Here is an 18,076-nt window from a genome sequence, read left to right on the forward strand (position 1 = left end):
TCTCTCGCAACAGCACCAGAAATGAGTGGGGGGTAAAGGGCTGCCACCATCTGAAATGAGCCTATTACAGTGTTACGAGCAGAGCTCTCCCAAGTACACTAAAAGGGCTAAATAGGCTCAGGCTTAAGATGCTACAGGAGAAATGACAGTGGGGAGGGGGTGGGGTGGAAGGAAGATGCCAGCGGGCTTTGAGGGCATGCCTGGAATGAGGTGCATGTGAAAGAGAAATTAGGGAGGAATAAACCTGTTCTCTTCATGAAAAAGCAGAGACGCTGTCAGCTCTTACAATGTGTCCCCCAATTACCTAGGACTCAATCACCTGCCTTTAAAAAAAAAAAATCTCTGTGCTCGTACAACCTTATAGACACTTCCGTCCACCTTAGAATGAAGTCAGGCCCCGGACCCGCTTCCAACTGTTAATTAATCACCCCTATGAATTGTATATATAAGTCAAGCGGGGAAAATTGTATCTTTTTATTATTTCAAATTGAATTTTCCAAAAGCCACAAATGACTTATGAATTCTTGGTCTGGGCCAGAGGTTCCCAACCGGGGTCCATTTTGCCCCAGAGGGGACATCTGGCAGGATCTGGAGACATTTCTGGCTGTCACAACTGAAGTCAGGAAGGAGGCGACATTTCTGGCATCGAGTGGGTCCAGGCCGGGGATGCTGCTAAACCTTCCACAATGCACAGGAAGCCCCCACAACAAAAAAGATCTGGCCTAAAAAGTCAACAGGGCCACGGTGGAGAAACTGTGCTCTAGATAAAGGCAAATATGCTTGGCCTTAAATATTCATAACTTTGGCAGTCATCAAAGGAGAAAATTCCATTTCCCTTGCAGTCTGAGGTTGGCTTATAAATATGTCCACTAAGGACATATTTACTCCTTTCCAAATACATGAAACAGGTTTTTAATCTGAATCTAGGAACACTGAAGAAATACTGGGATGATGGTGGGGCTAGGCAGGGTGCACTGTGAATGCATATTTCATCAGTCTAAATGGATGGAAATTAATATCTCATAAAATAAAATGATTATCTAGTTATGTTCCATACAAAACCAAAATCAATACACTGCATCTTGCTTAACCTGCAATTAGTGTTTTAAAAAACTAAACCAAGGAAATGCCATTCTTTCCCATTTCTTGTTGCTGGGTACACATTTCTGAGTATGAGGCATTAAAAAACAAACAAGCAGACAAAAACCCTTTTTTTAAGCAGATTTTTCCAGAGCATAAAGAGCTTCCTGAATCATTCCATTTTATTTACTGTATATTCAATCATTCTTTAGTGAGCAAAACATGCAGCCCATTCTCTTGGTTATGCCTGCCTGGCTTTCCAAATACCCTCAAAACTGGGATGATGAATCACATACTTTAGCCCCACTGTGCCAATTAATAGTAAGCAAAGAATTTCACACAGCCAAGACAGGACATTCTGCCTCTGTGTGTGTGTGTGTGTGTGTGTGTGTGTGTGTGTGTGTGTGTGTGTGGCGGGGGTGGGAGTTCTTCAGCCAATTGTTTCCATAACGTCTTAAGAGCAGGTGCTGAGATGCTCTAAAATTCCTTTAGTTCTAGAACACCCTGTGTGGCTGTGCAGTGCCCCCAGCATGATGATGATGTCAGGAAAAACGCAGTTCCTAGAGTTGGCCTAGAGCTTCCAGGCTGAAAGCATGGAGGACAGAAGGGCTCACAGCTCTACCACTGCCACCCTCCCGGCCACCGTTCCTTCCTCTGGGGGACACGGCAAGAGGGGGCATACACACAAAGGCAGAAACAACAACAAGGACGACAACGCCCCATCCACCCTGCCTTGGCTGCCAGCGAGGCCCAATTCCACTGCTGAGAAAGAACAGTTGCTACAGTGCAGCTGGAGGAGCTTTTCCAGGGAACGGGTAATACCCTGGCTGTTAATGAATTATTTTTCGCCAGAATGTCGGAGTCTTCCTGTGCTCCAGTAAACAGTCTGCTTCTGCCATGGGAAACAAAACCAGCTCCTTCCGAGGAGCTCGAGGAGGTCAGCCAAGGGTCCCCTGTGGGGGCAGCCCCCTCAGGAGTCAGAGCCCCAGGCGCCTGACCTATAAATCACCGCAGCCTCAAGTTCATTATTCCAGCTCTTTCTGTCTCCCTGGGCCCTGCCCAGGGCCCAGGGCAGGGCCCAGGAAGGCCACAGTGCCCTGTGCGAGCCTTCCCCCAGCCCCCTGAGTGCCCCTTGCTCAGGGCTCCTCAACTGCGGCACCACGGGGGTGTGAGATCAGGCTTCCCGGCGTTTATCCTCTGTCTCTGGCAGAAACGGCATTGATTCCCTTGCTCTTGTTTTCATCAGGCCGTCAGGAAATGATTAGGTGCATCCCCCCTGCCTTCCTCTCCTGTGAGACGGCCCCGGCCCCAAATAACCCATGCTTAGCATTAGGGTGTCTGTTCTCCAAACGCACGTCCCTGGGAAGGATATTATGCGAGCAGGTGTCAAGGAAATCAGTTGCTCAGGCAGGAGACAGCTCTCCACTGGACAAGGACACGCGCCCGGGGTGGGCTGGGGGGAGCACGGCAAGGCCCGCCCCCACGCCTCCCTTGCTCTCTCATCTCCTGGAAGCTTCAGGAGCCCACATTCCTTACAGAGGATGACTGAGCAAACCTGCTCATGGGCAGTCTTTTTTTTTTTTTTTTTTTTTTTTTTTGGCTTTTTAGGGCCGCACCCAAGGCATATGGAGGTTCCCAGGCTAGGGGTCCAGTCGGAGCTGTAGCCACCGGCCTACACCACAGCCACAGCAACGCCAGATGCCAGATCTGAGCCGCGTCTGCGACCTACACCACAGCCCATGGCAATGCCGGATCCTTAACTCACTGAGCGAGGCCAGGCATCGAACCCGCAACCTCATGGTTCCTAGTCGGATGCGTCTCCACTGCACCACAATGGGAACTCCTGCCCATGGGTAGTCTTGATGGGGACGCCCCCAAATGGCACCTTAGCTACTGATGAGCAAAGCTGCCTGATGCCAGGCTGTTGTGGCTCCTGAGTCAGCCCCGTGCCTCCCATCTGCCACGGGGATGGAGGGGGTTGATGCCCCCAAACTTCTCGAGGTGCTTCGAGTCTGAAGGCACGGGTTGGTGGAGCCGAGCCGCCTAACAGCATTATGCATGTAATTTTAAAGTTTCTAGTAGAAATCTTTCAAAGGATCACAAGGAACAGGTGACATTATTGTTAACACTCTAGCTGAGGTAACCAATGTATGCAAAATATTATCATTTTAGCATGTAACCAATAGAAAAATTATCAATGAGCTATTTCGTATTCCTGTTTGTACTAAGTCTCAGAAATCCTGGGCCCATGTTATCCTCATAGCACATCCGTCTCTGGACCAGCCACCTTTCAACTGCTCCAAAGCGACATGTGACCAGTGGCTCCTACATGGGAGGGTGCAGGTGTATAGATATTTCCATTGCCACAGAAAGTTCTATTAGGCGGTGCTGGACGGAAAGACGGAAAAAATCTGTGGGAAGGAGAAGGACCCGTGAGAGCCGGAAGGGCAGTAAGGATTAGAGCAGAAATGGGCACTGCAAGGACGGGGATGCCGGAGGAGCCCCGCCCTACCGCTAAGTGCAGACGAAAACGGACTCGTACGAAGGGACCCGGGGCCCAGGCTGATGTTGGGGGGCTCTGAAGGCCAGCGGCTGTAATCATTACTCAAGGCCTCGGCTGCTGCAGCGACCTGTGCCTTGGCTCCTCTGAGCTGCTCAAGGCAAGGGCTGGGACAGACGATCACCAAAGTCCCGTATGTTCTTTCAATCACAATTCCGGATTTGCAATCTAATTTGGTGAAGCAGATACAGCAACGTGATCAAATTACGTGTGCCTGTGTCTGCGCGTGCATGGGTGTTCCTGTGTGTGTTCCTGGCTGGAGAGAGAAGGAGGGTCACGTGCGAAATCCAGAAGGACTAACGTGGCCCCTCAAATCACCTCCTCAGCAGCTGCCCTCCGAACCCACGAGGCCGGGAGCCTGGAGAGGCTCGTCAGAAATCGTGAGCCGCAAAGGAGACGCCTTGAGTCTGGGAAGAATGCGATGATGGGCATCCGGGCAGACGGTCAGGGGGGAGGGAGACGTAGCAATCAGAGGCATTCTCCAAAGACGAGCGCTGCCAACTCCACAGCAAGGATGTCACCCTGATCCCCAAATCAAGCTTAATTCAGAATCCCACACAGGGTTTTGTGCAGAAGAGGGTACAATTAGCCATCGTCCCCCCTCCTCGAGAGCCTGGTTCTCTGAGGTCCCCCTCAGATTCTGATCGGGGAAGCAGCAGAGCCAGAACCACCTCATACGTGGATTCAAACCCTGGCTTTTCCAGTGGCTCCAGACCTTCTAGAGGGTTAAAAGCTGCCGTCTGGTTGGAAGGGGGCTAAAGGGCTTGCTGAGATGGCGTATGGGCCCAGCACGACCCCACCTCATTTCTAGTCAGAGTTTATTTCAGATGTTTCAGAAATACCTCACCTATCCTCTGGCCCCACCATGGTCCGCAGGCTGATTCCTCAGTCCGGCTCCGCCTCACCTTCCTCATGTACGAGGTGGGAATGCCACTGCCAATCTCCCATGAGCTGGTCTGCTTGGAACTACCCAGGGCCAGCACCGGAGCAGGACACCAGGAGCTCCGAGACCCCAACCAAACACACATCTGGGCATTTCTGCCTGCTGGTCTCCTCTGCCAAGGACTCGCAGCTCCCTCCCACTAGCATTCACTCTATCGTTTCCATCATTTAGTCACTCGATTCTCCCTGATGGAGCAACAGCTGGACGTTAGGCATTCCAACACGAAAAGGCAGGGTCTTTTCCATCTGCAGTGGTCACAGACTATCTGGGGTCTACCTCCTGGGCACAGAAGCATGCACCCTGGGTGGCTAGGCTGCCTCACTGGTGTCCCTGTCCTCCAGTCAAGGACCACACTTGAGGAGTGGCTAGGGGCTGAGGACTCTGGGCTTTGGGAGAGATGAATAAGTCACTTGGGGGAGGGGGAGAGGAACACGTTGCCCCTTTAAGTCATAACCACCGAAGTCTGGAATCAGACACTCGACTGGAAATTTCTCTGAGCCTCAGATTCCTTATCTGTAAAATAATGCCTCCCTCACATCATGGCTTCCCACATGTGAAGTGTCTGGCAGACAGAGGGCAACAACAAATGTGAATTTCCTCCCCGATTTATTTCCCTCCCCAACCCTCCTCCCCCAAACCCAAGGTTAGAGAGGAAACCAGAGAACAAACACTTGCTATTTTCTTATGGTCGATTCCAGCACACTGTGCCTGGATGTCTCCACAGAGAGGATACCTCCATTCTGGGTAAATGGTGTGTGTGTGTGTGTGGGGGGGGGACCAGCCCTAGCTCGTGTTGGGGTCATTTTAGCTACAGCGCTCCCGGTGACACCTTGTCCCACACCTCCCAGCCTTTTCTTTTTCTTTCTTTCTTTTTTTTCTTCAGGGGCCCTGTCTTGGTGGCTCTGTTTTCTGGCCACGAGACTTTTCCCATTTTACAGTTCTTGCCCAAAGGCCAACCAAACGAGTTCTCACACAGGCAACTGGTATCACCTGGAAAGCTATTTCCTCATTTGTTCCTGAGATGGGCAGATTTTCTTGGGCCAAACCTCGCCTCTGGAAACCTGGGGCTTCTCTGCATGATAAAGCACCCTCCCTGGGTGGCTGAACGGTCCCATGGGTGGTGCCAAAGCAGCCAGGGTCCCAGGTTCCAGTCTGACTTGGTGCATGGTGCCCGGCCACCTTGTGGATGCCTCTAGTGGGCATCTGTCAGGATGCCCAGCGCCCATTCACAGGATACTGTGTGTAGGGGGTGCGGAGGTGGCTTCTCTGAGGCTTCTAAGGGGCGGAGAAAGTAGGGTGCATCCTGGCTTCCAGCCTTCCAGCCCCCCAGCCTTCCAAAAGTGGCACAGCTCCCCCACGTTTCCCTTTGAGAAGAAAACACGAGGACAAAACCGTGGGGGGGCATAATACCGCGCTGGTGAGTGGCTCCCACCCACCGCCCTCCCCACTGTCCCCCTCCCACACTGCCCCCCCTCCATTGCAACAAAGGCCTATCACGACACATTTCCAAAGTTATCAGAAGTCTCCTGCTCAATGGACAAACGATTCTGAGGACTCAAAAGGAGGGAGAGACCTCTAGAAAACGGTGAGAAAGAGTCCCTGGGAAAAGCAGAGAAATCCTTGCCCGATGCATGCAAGGCTAAGAAGTGTTTTCTCTCTGCTGGCTGCTTCTCCCTCTGTTCTAAAGAGAAGCCTCCAAGAATCAGCTAAATAAAGGGATCACACCAGAGGATGAGAGATAATGCTAAACCAACAAAAACAAAGACCCAAATGAAACAGAGCGAGCCATGAGAATCTGCGGTTATCAAAACTTTGTTTGGCCGTATCTATTTATCATCGCTGCACACCCGGGCTCTGCGGAATATCATTCTGTTGATGTCACTTATCCTCAGCAAAATATTTACACATCCTTAAAAACGCCAGATGAGGGGGGCCGGCCCGCGCGCTGCCGAGAGCGGCCGCGTCGCCGAGTTCTGGGCAGACCGTAAGGTGGGGGCCAGACGACGGTGGGTGGCTCCAGAGGGCACAGGTAAGAGCGATCGACCGACAGTTCTGGGAAGGCGGCCACCCAGGCGGGGCGCCCTGCCCTGCCCACCTCTCCCCTACCTGACGCTGCAAGAAGGAGCCACATCCCGAGGAGGTGTCAGGGCCTCCTCCTCCTCCCTCCTGCCTTTCTCATTGATTAAGTTCTCAAACCATTGTTAAAGCCGGCTTGCTTTTCCCTGGAAAACTGGGCTGAATTCATTAAGCTGCCCTCCCGCCACAAAAGGAATATTCATAAAAGTTTGGCAGGCAAAAAGGGAAGCTGACTGCGTGCCACGGGGTGGGTGACAATTCGCTCCTCCAAAGCCACCTTCTTCTTCCGTGCCCCATCCCTCTCTCCATCCACCGTCGTGCCCCAAACCTACTCCAGGGACTTCGGATAGGGAAACACAAAGCAGCAGCTGTTTGGCAACATTTCTACCCCTCGCCGGCAACTGTGGTGGGATGCCATTTCCCCACCCAGGCGGAGCTTCTCCCGAACAATAGTCGGGCTTTAAACGGCAAACAAGCAAATACACAGAGCACAACCCCAAACCCGAAAAAGCCAACGCGGGGAGAGGCGAGAACTCCCTCCGCAGCCAAAGGCACCGCTGAAACGCACGCAAAAATGCAGCGAGAAGGCAGCACGGTGCCTAACATGGCAGAAAGCCCGAGCTGGTGCGGCCACCCCGGGTCTGGGCATTGGGGGGCACGAGGGCTCCGGGGCGCCGACGCACACTCACCCGGCTCCGGGGGGATGCGGGGCTGCTCGAGCGTCACAAAGACGAGCCCAGCGCGATCTGGCAAAACCCAACTTTCCACCCGGCTCGCCGGGGCCGCCAGATACGTCAACAGAATCCATCTTTCGAAGGGCCTGGAAGGCGCCGGGTTTTCCGGGCCGGGGCAGAGCGGCAGAGCCGGAGGCGGCCGGGTGCGATGCCCGGGCGCACAGTCCGCCGCGCGCCGCCCTCCGAGCCCGGTGCCAGCGCCGGTGGCGGCCCGAAACCCACTTCGGGGCCCCCGCCCCGCCGGCCGGCGCCGCCTCCCCGGCCGGCCCCGGTCCCGCCGGCCAGCGCGCGGCGCCGGGAGCACGAGCGGGGCCCGGGGACGCCGCGCGGGTGGCGGCCTCGGCCCGCGTCCCCGCCCCCGCCCGGCCCTCCCCGCTGGCCCCGGCCTCCGGGCGCCGTCCGGCCCCCGGGAGCAGGCCCCTCCCCGGGCGCCGGGCCCCGCCAGGCGCGCCCCGCCTGGCGCGCCCCCTGCGTCCCGGTGGCAGGTCCGCGCGGGGAGGGAGCGAGGGGGGGACCCCGGCCCGCACGGGGGCGCCGCGGCAGATACCTCGCAGTCGCGGCCGCCGCCTCCAGGAAGCCGCGGGGTGGTCGCGGGTGCGGGAACTCTCCGGTCTGGCCTCGCCGCCGGCCGCCTGAAGGGGGTGCGCAGCGGTGGGAGCCGCCGTCGCCGCTGTCACCGAGCTGCTGTCGCCGCCGCCGCTGCTTGTGCGTGAGCGTGTGTGCGCCTGTGTCCGGACGAGTGTGTGTCTGCGTGCGGCGCCCGGCCTTTACTATATACACCAAGGGGTGGGAGGAGGCGGGGAAGGGGAGGGCTCGGGGGAGGTGGCGGAGGAGGGGGAGCAGGAGGGGGGCGAAAGGGTACCCTAGGAGGCGGTGGCAGAGGAGGGACAGGTGATCTCGCCCACGGGGAGGGCGTGGCTGTGGGAGGCGCAGGGTGGCGGGAGGAAGGGGCTCGGGGAGAGGGGTGCGGGGCGCAGAGGGCCAGCAGAGCGGGGACCCTTCCGCCTCCCCGCCGGCTGGGGACCATTCCAGACCCCGAGATGGAGAGGAGAGAAGAACAGAGCCCAGGAGGGAGGAAGTGGCTGGTGGGTGGAGGTGGGAGAGGTGACAAGGGCCCAGCGACCACCTCCTGAAATGCCAATTGTGATACAGGTCAAAGATCCTTCTGGCAAGGTGTGAGATTATGAAAGACAAAATAGAGACCATGGGCATAAGCTCATTTCGGCACACTTGCCTGAGAGGTGATTCGTCTGTGGATCTAGCATTTATTAAGCACCTAGTGTTTGCCAGACCCTGGGCTAAGAACGGGAGGTAGAGAGATGATGCCTCTATGGTCACGAACCAGTAAATAAATCACAGGTGTCAGCTGTAGTACTGATCATTTTAAAACAAAGTAAAAAAAAAAAAAACCCCAAAACCCCAAACCCTATATGTTATAAATGTTTTAAGAGAGCAAAGGAAGCAACTCCTTCACTGGTTTAATTAATCCCTAAAGATGAAAAGGGTTTTATTTTTTTTTCTTTCTGGTAATCAAAACAGGATACAGATATTTGAGAGAGAATGGCAGAGCAGAAATTCCTTGAATCAGAGCGAAGAGCTGTCTCAATCTAGCTGTCCTTTGTGTGTTCCAACCTCCTCGAGTCCCAACACTCACATGAGGCTTCCCTCTTGTAGCATCTGAGGGGGCCAGAGTGTGGGGCGAACAGAGGGCAGCCTGGCAGCAGGTTTATGGTTAGCTTGGGACCCTGAACTTGTGTCTGAAAGGTTCTATTCCAATCTTGTCATGTTGCGAGCATAATGTGGTGGGAACCAGGGCCACATTATGCCTTTCGTGGGCACCTTGCCTTTGTGGACTCTTTCCTCCATAAAAAAAAAAAGTAAAAATTACATTTTATGATTGCGTTGGTGTAAAGATGAATGAATTAATATTATATATTAAAATCTTTTCTTCGATTTATAAGAGCACGTTTTGTTCTGATTCTAAAAGAAATGAAAACATCTCCCTGAGCCCTGAAAGTATTTTGGGCCTCAGGCACCATGCCTACTGCCCCTCAAGTAGAAGGTAGTCCTGGTAGGATGATTCCTTGATACGGACTTTCCCCTTTTGGAAAAAAAAAAAAGAAATTAAGAAGTACCGAATTGACGTAAGGGCAGAAAGACATGCAATGCGAGTTTAAGAACGGATAGAAATGAGTATCAACAGCAAGTACCAGTTCTTGTTTCAGTCAGGCTCTGAGGGTTTGATCCTAGCTCCAAGTTATGAATGATACCTGTGGAAATATTTGTGGATTTATCTTCAACCGTTTGAGAAACCAAAGACTTCCCCCCTAGATCTCCTAACTTTCTGAGTCTTTGGATCAGGTAGGTGAGGTCTCAGTTGCCAGGACCTAGCCTGAATACAACTAAAGACACAGCTGGGCAGTTATAATTGGGCAAGTTCATGGATGAAAGATCCATAAAGGTTTTGTGTGTGTTGAGGGGGTATGTGTGTATAAGGTAGGGACTGATATCCTGGAAGGCAATTACTAGCCTATTTCTTTTGTTGGCCTCATCACAGCCCTGGGTTAATGTTTGATCCTCGCTGGCAGTTGTGATTCATATTTGCTGCCCTTTGAGGTGCCTATGTTTTCAGGAAAGACTATATTGATTCAGATTAATGCATAATAAACAGGCATCGTGGCCCCCATTCCAGAGAAACAGGCAGTGGTATCCTTCTGTATTTTCACCATGGCTGCCCTTGCAGAGAGAAGGGGGAAAGAGGAGTCAAAAGAGACGGTCTGGATTGGAGAGGAGGAGATGCTTAAGGACAGAAATAGGACATTAATATGGAAGAACTGCATCCATACAGTTAAAGGCTTGCCGAGGAAAATGGAAGGAAGAAAGAACATGCCCAAACAGCAGGAAAGAAGCAAAAAAAAAAAAAAAAAAAAAAAAAAAAAAAAAAACACAAAAAACTTTCAGGGTTGCTCAGGGTGATTTTTGAGATCCGTAAGTCTAATATTTGGTGATTTTAAATAATGACTCAGGAAATTCCCCTTTTCAAATCTGATCCTTTGATCTATGCCCTGCTTCTCTAATACAGCATCCACTCATAATCTAGTTTTTCACATGCTTTCCACATGGGTGATTCATTCATTTATCCAATAAACATCTATGAAGCACCTGCTGTATGCCAGTCACTGAGCTAAGGACTACGGTTAGAGATCATTAATATATGTTGTGAACCCCAAGGAGGAGTTCACAAGCCTGTGAATAAACTATTACGAATACAGTGTGACACTCTGTGTGCTGGAGGAGTTATAAAATGGGCTAGGCGAACCCCAAAGGAGTGGGCCCCTCCCTGTGTGGGAAGGTGTAGGGAGTGGCAGGGAACGGGGAAGTCAGAAAAGATGCCGTAGAGACGGTGCTAAGAGCAGAGCAGTGAGAGATGCATGGGGGGTGTCAAAGTAAAGGAAAGCCATCACAAGTGAAGGCAACAGCAGGCACCAAAGCTCGGATGCATTCTGGAGGCTGAAAATATCTTGTGAGGCTGAAGGAGGGGCTCTGAAGAACAGCAGCAGGAGGAATGGAGAAAGCTAGGGGTCAGATGAGGTCCCTGGTCTGTCCTGTAAAGGAGTCTTTTTCCTTGTCATCAGGGGGGAGCCACTGAAGGACTTTAAGCAAGGAAGTGGTCAGGAAAGATGTGGGTTGAGGAATGAGCATGCTGGGGCTGGCGATGAAGGGCTGATTGGAGGTGGGATTGGCAGCAGGAGACTAGGTGAGAGAGACGGCGGCGATGATCAGAGTTTGAGTCAAGGTCGTGGCAGCAGAGATGAAGGCTTGGAACATGAGTCGAGTGATACCTTAGGATACAGGGTCAACCGGACTTAATGCTTAATGATGAAGGAAACTGGAGGAGGTGGAGTAACTGATGCCTGACTCTGAACTGGGTGACAGAGTGAGCGGGGGTGTGGTCACTCAGATAGAGATCCTTAGGAAAAGAAGCAGATTTGGGGCTGGAGAGGATGCAAGCTGTAGATTCCTCTAGAAACAGATCCTGAAGGTGAAGGTGAAGGTGAAAACACTGGTAGGGGAGTGAGGACGAGAGACAGAGGGACAGCAGCCAATAGGGCGCATTTTATCAAGGCCAGTGGGACTATGGGCAGCTGGAGCTCAATTACACAAGCAAACTCTTGGCTATGATGCAACACACTCATTTCAGAACTGTCCCACTCAAGAGGTGAGCAAGCTGGTTAAAGGCCCAGGGGGCACTGGTTTTCCAGCAATTTTGACCTGCCACCCAGCATAGGCGGAGAGTCCTTCTCAGGTAGAGGGAGAAGGTACTGGCCGCTGGATGTCTGTGGAGCATGTCGAAATGGTAGCATTCGAATGATGGGGGTGGAGCACCGTCAGTGTCTGCCCTCGGGAGCTCTGGGTAGGAAATCTGGAATTGGAAAGGCCTGGTGGGTGGCTACATCGAGAAGCCCAGTAGGCATTTACAAGAGCAGGTCTGGAATTCAAAATCTAAGCTGAAGACCTCAATTTGGGAGTCGTTCTGCCCTGGCTGTTGGTTGAACCAGTGGGTGCCGATGAGCTTTACAAAAGACACACGTGACTTGAGTTGATGGCTGAGCCCATCCACCTGAGTCAGGCCAACATGACTTGATCTGAGCTGCATGAACACTGTCAGGAATCGCTGTAGGAGCTCCTGCAAGCCCTGAAGTCGGAGATGCCAGTTCAGCGCTCAGGGGCGTGAATGTGACTGGGGGAAAGCAGGCACTGCTTGCAAGAAAGACCTAAGGGGTCAATATTTTCCTGAAGTTGAGTAATGTATTTAAAATTGAAACTCTTTAAAAAAAATGTTTGTGGTCAAGAATATTTACTGGATGATTAAGTGAATGAATGAGGCAAGCACTGGAAAACATAATCACAACGCAAAAGGGATAAATGCTGGAAAAAATGCAAGGGGTAATTAAATCACAGAGGATTGAAATCAAACCCAGGCTCCGGGAAAGAGGATGGCTAGCATTGAGAGAGACAGTCCAGCTGCAATGACACTTTGACCTAAGGAATATCCCGAGCTCAGAGGGTAAGGAAAAGGTTTTGACTATTTTGACAGACTAGAGATTTCTAATGCGGTCGGCATGGGGGCTTCAGTATTCTTCATTCAGAGGCTGCAAATGATTTTATCCTGCCCTAATTTTATCCAAAGAGCTTAAGAGAGTTCACGTGAAATCTTTGCTAATTTTAACAAAGAGTGAATCAAAGCATATGTGAGCTGGTCCTTTGGTTAGGCCACTGAGAAGCATAGCCCAAACAGCTATTACTTGACAGTAATATGCTACATGCTATAACACACAGACGAGTGAGACGCTGTCCCTGGCCAGCACTGAAGTCTCTCATTGTTCAGCTGTAGCTCTCTCTAGCCTCAATCAGGAGGGCATTTGATTTCAGAGGATTGGGGGAAATTGTCAAGAGTAACAAGTAGGCTCATTATAAAGGGCATTGCTTGTGGCTGCTCCGTTCTGCATTCACCATTCATCTTTCCTGATAGAATCCTAATGGCAGGTCAGGTATCCATCCCTCTCCTATGAAATCAGGTACCTTAGAATTTGGTCCTAACTTTTGGGTGGGGTCTCTTTGATCGGAGGCTAATTGCAGCCCTCCTGTTATAACTTGGACCAAACAGATGAGAGGAGAGATTTGCTGGAGGCTTTATGGGTAAGTTCTTTCTCTTCCAGGAAAGAACCCCTCCCTCTGCCAGTCGATGTGAAGCTCATGTAATGGCATTTGCAACTGGCAGTGAGAACACGATGCAGGTGACCATATAATTGATCATCTAAACTGGAACACTACTGAGGGTGAAAGGGGTTGCCACTAATTATGTCAGAGCAAAAGGCATAAACGGGTTTTCCCAACAAACCTGGATGGATGGTCACTGTGGTGCTAGGAGGGAGCTGATGCTCAAGGCAGCACAACAAAAACAGAAAGAACCTAGAGCTATGAGCATTTAGCTGAACTGCTAGAACACCAACCTCCTGTGGAGCCACCTGAACCTGCACTTCCTTTTACGTAAGTTATTACATTGCTTTATAGGTTAAGCTTCTTTGAGTCAGGTCTCCACTGCTTGCATTTGAAAGCATCCTAAGACGTGCACCCACGGGATGACAGGATTGTTTTTGTTTTGTTTTGTTTCGTTTCATTTTGTTTTGTTTTTGTTTTAGTCTGAGATAAAGGGCAAGGGCCATTCTGAAATCAAGAGATCTAACAGAAACAAGTGGAGGGAGGAAGTGGGCCAGTAATTGATATTTTAATCTGATTGAAGACAGGGAGAAAATGATCTACACGAGAATGTGGTTGAAGCACGTGGCTCTGCTGAATTTCGCAGCCCAGTGTGTTCACGCTGGCAGTGCCTTGGAGGCACTCTCCTGCCTCTGACAAAGGGCTGAGACGCCTGCGCCCAGGGTCAGAAGAGTTGGTTTTTATCTCCTGCCTTCTCACTTCTCTGAGTGCCCTTGAGCCAGCTCTGGTCTCTCTCGGGACTTAAATCCCATGTACCACCAGGAGCCACTGGCCCCCTTACATTTTGTCTTTCTGACTTGCCTGACAACATCAAGGGAAGATCCGTTCCTGACTTCTCCCACAGAACCTGCTTTAGTTCTCTTTATGAAGGAGGCCTTCCATAAGTACTGGTTAATTCACGATTATCCCCCCTTATTCACTCGGCGGCTTTGGTCTTATGACTAAGGAGCATCTACATCCCCCACCTACGTTCCTAAGTCCTCTAGCTAGCAAATGCACTTCCCTTTTCCATGGGGAGGGAAGACGTAGACAGAGTGGGTTGGGGGTTGGAACCATGGGACCGTCACCTGAGGCTGTCGGGGTTTGTCCAAATCCATGGGAGCCCTGTACAAGCCAAGTGAGAAGCCAAGTAGCATGAGACAGACAGAGCAGCATATTCATCGCCAAGCAAGGACCAGAGACAAAAATTATAGCCGGGAGAAAAAGCTGGATTCAGGGGCATGAAACGATAAGGCAGTGGATTTTGGTTAGGTGGAAAAGAGACCCAGATTCAGTTTTGGAGAGGTGAATGAATTCGCTGGGTGGGATAACAATGCCAACTATGGTATGCATGTGGTTGAAATACTGACACGTAAAGGACCAAGGATAGGCCAGCTCAGAGATGACCCTGTACAACCTGGTCTTCCAATGGGGAAAATGATGCTCAGAGAACTACACACACACACACACACACCTTTACACCTGCCAACTCCTCTTCTCTTCCCAGGTATCAGACTCACATTTTCCTTTCTTAAAAATCCATTCGCAAAAGAGCCAGACAGATCTCCCCATAAGAAGGGAAAAATGAACGAAGTTGCCCTAAAACCAAAAAAAAATCGTTAAAAATAACTGCTGAGGAGTTCCTGTTGTGGCTCAGTGGGTTGCCAACCTGACTAGTATCCATGAGGATGCAGGCTGATCCCTGGCCTTGCTCAGTGGGTTAAGGATCCGGTGTTGCCGTGAGCTGTGGTGTAGGTCACACATGCAGCTCGGATCCTGAGTTACTGTGGCTGTGGCATAGGCCGGTGTCTGTAGCTCTGATTCGACCCCTAGTCTGGGAACCTCCATATACCACAGGCGCAGCCCTAAAAAGAAGCAAAAACAAAACAAAACAAAACTGCTGAGACACTCCAAGGCAGGAGTGTTAACGTTAAAGGGGACAATGGGCAGGGTCCCCCAAATGTACCCCATCGCCACAAACCCCAGTGTCCTATGCCTGGCCCTGTGGTCAAGGCGAGAGTCTATCTCGGCAATTGTCTTTTGGAAGAGGAGCTACTGAGGGTTTCTCAGCCATCTAACCCATCAGCTGTTGGGAGTGACCAGTTCTCCCACAGAGACGCCCTGTCTGACCTAGCTAGCACACAGCTTTCAAACAAGAGCGTGGCCGTCAATTTCACAAATGGTTTATGCCACAAAAGGCACTGCCGGCTTCTGTGGCTTTAGCATGTGGCTGGACTGTCAGATTTGTCTGACAAGTCTCTCCAACGGAACTGACAAGATTTCTGTTGCTATCAGTTCCAGGGTGAAAGGAGCTGCGAGGGCATTCATTTTTGCACAGGACATCCATGTGCAACACTCAAGGGGCTTCAATCATTTCATTTTTCTTCAGTTGGGAGAAGTTCTAAAATCATAGAATTTTATGAACGAACAATCTTATAGAAGGAGAGAAAGGGAATGAAAGTCTCTCTTGCTAGCATGGCTAGCAGTTCTCATTGCTGTCCTTTGCATTTGTCACCTCTCTGCCCGATCAACCTCCAAGCGCTCTCGTGAGATAGCTCGCCGTCAGCCCCTGCTCACCTTGGCCCCTCCTGGTCAATCGCTGATACTCTTCACCCCAGGACTATTATCCCTGCCTAATTTCTGAGCCGGATCAACTCTGCATCGGGTCTGAAATGAAACTGGCTTCTCTCCTCTAAACTCCTCATGTCCTTGAGGGATCACTCAATCCTTGGGTCACGGCACTCACCAGGTCGTCCTCTCCATGACCCTCCCCAACACTGGCCCCAGCCCTAGGATCAGGCTTCTGGGTCTGTTTCTCTGCATAGTTCTCACGCCTTCCATTGGAAATGGAGCTCCACCACCAAACCCCACTCACCAAAGCGTCCCTGCTGGTCTCTGAGGACCACATTTCCGTCTGCGTGGGATGGAGCTGGTGTCTCATTCACCAACATCCTGCCTTAAAGGGAATGCCCCCAAACTTGACAGGAGTATTTACATAAATTGAAGACTACCACCATCCTGGATTATCTCTTTCACCCCTATTAGATGGGTCCTAATTAGAAATTTATAGCGGTTGTTTTTGCTTTTTTGAAGAACAAACATTTTATTTACAAATGGAGGTGACCTTTAAAAATATGTGATCACTTTAGAAAATATTCGCATTTAAGGTAGAAATACTGTAGAATACATACAATGTATTCTTTTAAATGATTTTTCATTGTAACATTCAATAAAAATTAAGTGAAAAATAAAACGCTATTCTAAAAAATCTCAGAGAATGTTTTTCAAAAAGGCTATTCCATCTTCAGTATAAACATTTAATCTAAACCACCCTCAAATATCTACATATTCTCCTCAAATTTTTCTCTTTAGGGCACTTACTCAAGTTAAATAATATTACATATGATTTTAATCCTGGTTTTGTCTCTTAATATCTTCGACTAATAAGCAGTTCCCACAGCATTCTAATAATATTACATCAATAAAATAATCATTTTCAATGGTTCAATAACTTTATTAAGTGAATTCATCACCACATACTTAGTTTCTGCGCTACTGTTGAAAGTATAGGCTATTTCTAAGTTCTGCTGTCGTAAAGAACTCTACAGTTAGTATCTTAGTGGATATCAATGTTTCCCATTAATAAATATTTCTCAGAGTAAATACACAGATGTAATATTTCTAGGGCCGACACAAACATTTACATGTTGCCAAACTAATTTTTAAAAGGATGTTCCAGTTGCAACTCCAAATACGAACTCTGAGAGTACTCGCCTTATGAGTACTGAATAGCCTAGGCTATACTGTGAACTATGTCTAGATACTTACATTGCAACATGACAATGGGAGGAAAAATTATGTATACATGTATGTGTAACTTGGTCCCTATGCTGCACAGTGGAAAAATAAATAAATAATAAAAAAGAGTAAATATAAACACTAGACAAGCATAAGCTGAAAAAAAATAGCCTAGGCTAAAATATTTGTCTCATTTTGTTTTAAACTACATTTCACTGATTACTAGAGAGATGGGCCATTTTTATTTGCGTGCTTTCTACCTGTAAACCTAAAGGAATTGTCAGTTTATTGCTTTCACTCATTTATTAATTAAATCATAATGTTTGCATCTTATTGATTTGTATATGTCTTTTATTTAATACAAAATAAACGCATGTCATAATAGGAACAAAGAAATCTCAGAAGTGGGATTGCTGGATCACATGGTAGTTCTATTTTTGATTTTTTGAGGAAACGCCATACTGTTTTCCATAATTCATATTCCCACCAACATTATACAAGACCTCCCTTTTCTCCATACCCTTACCTATATTTGTTATGTTATCTTTTTTATAATAGCTGTCTCAACAGATGTGAAATGATATCTCATTGTGGTTTTGATTGCATTTCTCTGATGATCAGTGATGTGGAGCACTCTTTCATATACGTGTTGGCTATCTGTGCGTCTTCCTGGGGAAAATGTCTATTCACATCCTTTGCCCATTTTAAAATCAGGTTATTTGTGACCTTTTTTCTTTTTCGGTCACACCCACAGCATATGGAAGTTCCCAGGCCAGGGATCAGATCTCAGCCCCAGCTGCGGCAATGCCAGATCCACTGCTGTGGGCTCAGGATCAAACCTACACTGCCACAGAGAAAATACTGAATCATTAACCCACTGAGTCACAGCAAGAACTCCTATTTGTGATTTTTTGCTGTTGAGTTGAGTTCCTTATATATTTGAGATATTAACCTCTTATGTTATATACTTCAGATATATGGTTTGCAAATATTTTCTCCTATTCCATAGGTAGCCTTCTCATTGTATTGATTGTTTCCTTTGTTGCCTAGAAGATTCTTAGTTTGATGTACTCCTGCTTATTTACTTTTGCTTTTGTTGCTTGTGTGTTTTTTACTTTTTTATTT

The 18,076-nt window shown here is 49.4% G+C and overlaps 1 protein-coding gene across 11 annotated transcripts in view; it reads right to left on the reverse strand.

Annotated features, from left to right (window-relative positions):
• The window catches only part of RAI2 (retinoic acid induced 2), a 385,424-nt gene that overhangs the window by 71,165 nt on the left and 296,183 nt on the right, over window positions 1-18,076 (reverse strand). Inside the window, exon 1 of one of the 11 annotated variants that reach the window (XM_085008667.1) lies at window positions 7,941-8,141. The exons of 8 other annotated variants lie outside the window; for them this stretch is intronic. The gene's annotated coding sequence lies outside the window, so the exon portion shown is untranslated. Of the gene's footprint in view, window positions 1-7,348; window positions 7,746-7,940; window positions 8,142-18,076 lie in introns of those variants that run through there. 2 more of the 11 variants (XM_085008666.1, XM_085008670.1) reach the window with 2 other exon arrangements.

The sequence above is a fragment of the Sus scrofa genome, chromosome X (genome assembly GCF_054392235.1).
Source record: "Sus scrofa isolate SSC_HxYL_T2T_F1_AM1 chromosome X, Sscrofa_HxYL_maternal_Yorkshire_Landrace_v2.0, whole genome shotgun sequence".
Lineage (NCBI taxonomy): Eukaryota > Metazoa > Chordata > Mammalia > Artiodactyla > Suidae > Sus > Sus scrofa.